The sequence below is a fragment of the Bufo bufo genome, unplaced genomic scaffold (assembly GCF_905171765.1).
Source record: "Bufo bufo unplaced genomic scaffold, aBufBuf1.1, whole genome shotgun sequence".
In the NCBI taxonomy this organism is placed as follows: domain Eukaryota; kingdom Metazoa; phylum Chordata; class Amphibia; order Anura; family Bufonidae; genus Bufo; species Bufo bufo.
The window spans coordinates 98,037-100,298 of NW_024400354.1; the positions used below are offsets into that span (position 1 = coordinate 98,037).

The window sequence follows — 2,262 nt, forward strand, 5'->3', positions numbered from 1 at the left end:
TTTTCCAAACATTGACTTATTTCTAAAAATGCATTATTTTTTAAATGTTTTTAAGACTTTTAAGCGCTCTTTTAGAACGTCTCAAATGTGCAGATATTTGGCAGGATGGCTTTTTATCAAGTGGGGCTGGTGTGAAAAGGATTTGAGGAGACCAGTGTCATTTGTACTGCCTTCGTTCTATGTGGTCCTCAAGTTCTTTAATGATCAGTATGAGCTAAGCTCTTTGGGTATCCCTGAGAAAGAGAAAATAATGCAACATTTTAAAAGTAAAGAGGTTTTATGTGATGTGCCATTCTGTAATAATGTACAAGCAAGTAAGACGTGGAAACTTTTTAATGTTTTTGGTCTAACAAATAGACAAAGAGACATTGTTTGGTTGTCATTACATGGTCGTCTCCCAACCAGATCATTGTTATATGGTAGAGGGATTCCAGTGACAGATAAATGTCCAAGAGTGGGTTGTAGAGGAATTGAGGACATTCAGCATGTTTTTTGGAGCTGTCCTTTTGCCAGACAATGTTTTAAGATGTTAGAAAGAATTTTTATAGCGCTTATAGGTCTCTCCAATTTTTCATTTGAATGTGTTTTAGTTGGTCAAGATCTTGAAACCCCAAAAGACTCACGTATTTATTGGATTATTTTTAGTATTTTTAAAGAGGTTTTATGGGATATGAGAAATCTTCTAGTTTTTAAGCATTTGTCTCTTTCTCCTGAAGATTGTAGAAGGATTTTTTTATCAAGATTATTTACAGTTTATCTGGTTGACAAGAAAAGAAATGGAGAAGATAAGGCAGAGGATATGTGGAAGATTACGCAATGGAAAGGACTTCTTTGAGGTATCTTGACTAACAATTTTGGTTTAAGAATTTCCCGATGATGTTTTTTAAGGCCTCGATTTTGTGATTCATTTTGCTTGAAATGATGTGTGATTATCGAGTGTCTTTGAACTGAGGAATAAGAAAAAAAAAAAAAAAAAAAAAAAAAAAAAAAAAAAAAAAGCAACTGCTGAGAAGCACCAGAAGCTTGTGAAAGAATAGAAAAATACACATTTCAGCAATATTGTGACTTATTGTTTATCATCTTTTTGTAAGTAGGCTGAGTTTTTCTTATATATTAGGCGAATTATGGATGTTTTATATGGAGCTACAGGTTCAGAGCTTGGTGGGTTTTTATCTTCTGTTTTACAGTAGCTCTATAGCATAGTGGGTGTCCACTGTGGAGCTGCAGGTTCATGTCTCAGTGGGTGTTCTCTGTGTATTCTATATTTCATGACTCTAATCTGTACGCTTCTCGGCCTTTTGGCTAAGATCAAGTGTAGTATCTTGTGTGCTGCACTTGGTCAGACGCTGAAAGGTAGCTCTCGGGTACCCTCTCTCTCGGCCTGGGGGGATCGTCCTAGGTTCATTGCCTGGACTTCACCCCCCTGCTGCTATTGAAAGAGAGGCTTAGTCCCGGGGGCGTCGAGTTGCGATCCCCCGTACCTCCAGGGGTCTACGGACAACTGGAGGAGCAATTGTATCCTTACATTTGCAGAAAAGATCCAAAAGTGCTATCGATCCAGCTATGGCAGACGACCCAGGAGGAGGAGGAGGAGGACGAGGAGGACGAGGAGGAGGAGGACGAGGAGATGCAAGAGACGAAGGACTTGCTGGAGGAGAAAGACCTGCCAGAGGAGGAGATTCAAGACAAGCCAGAGGAGAAGAAGGAAACAGTAGAGGCGGAACAGAAGAACTCAGAGAAAACGTGTCTAGAGAAAATGCATCAAGAGAAGAGGAATACCAATTCCCGGAGTATGCCAGAATTAAGGATACAGTAAGGCTGTTCGTTACAGAAAGCAAAAAAGAAAAATATTATCTAGAATATTTAGTGAAAACAGTCTTATATAATGTATTTGGTATACAAAAGCATGAAATTCTGGCCATACAAGATTACCCTAGACGAAGAATATATGATGTGACATTTACCCAAACTGGAATATTTAAAGATTTTGTTGCTAAAATACCGTCAAAAATAAGTGATATTAGAGTACAAGGGCTAAAAATATACGAGCATGAAATTGATGAGTCTCAAACCATAATTGTAAAAATGTATTGCCCGTTTGCAGATGTGAATATTATCAGTGCTTTTTTATCAACTTATTTTAACAAAATTTTATCTGTGAGAAAATTTTTTAATAGTGCCTGGATTTGGACGTCAAAGTGGTTATATAAGGTAATCTGTCGCCGTGACCCAAAATTTCCAGGAGGATATGAATTACCCCCA

The 2,262-nt window shown here is 37.8% G+C and overlaps 1 pseudogene; it reads left to right on the plus strand.

The window, feature by feature from the left end:
* The first annotated feature begins 1,282 nt into the window (after window positions 1–1,282).
* Window positions 1,283–1,431, plus strand: LOC120984109 (annotated as a pseudogene).
* Window positions 1,432–2,262: the final 831 nt, after the last annotated feature.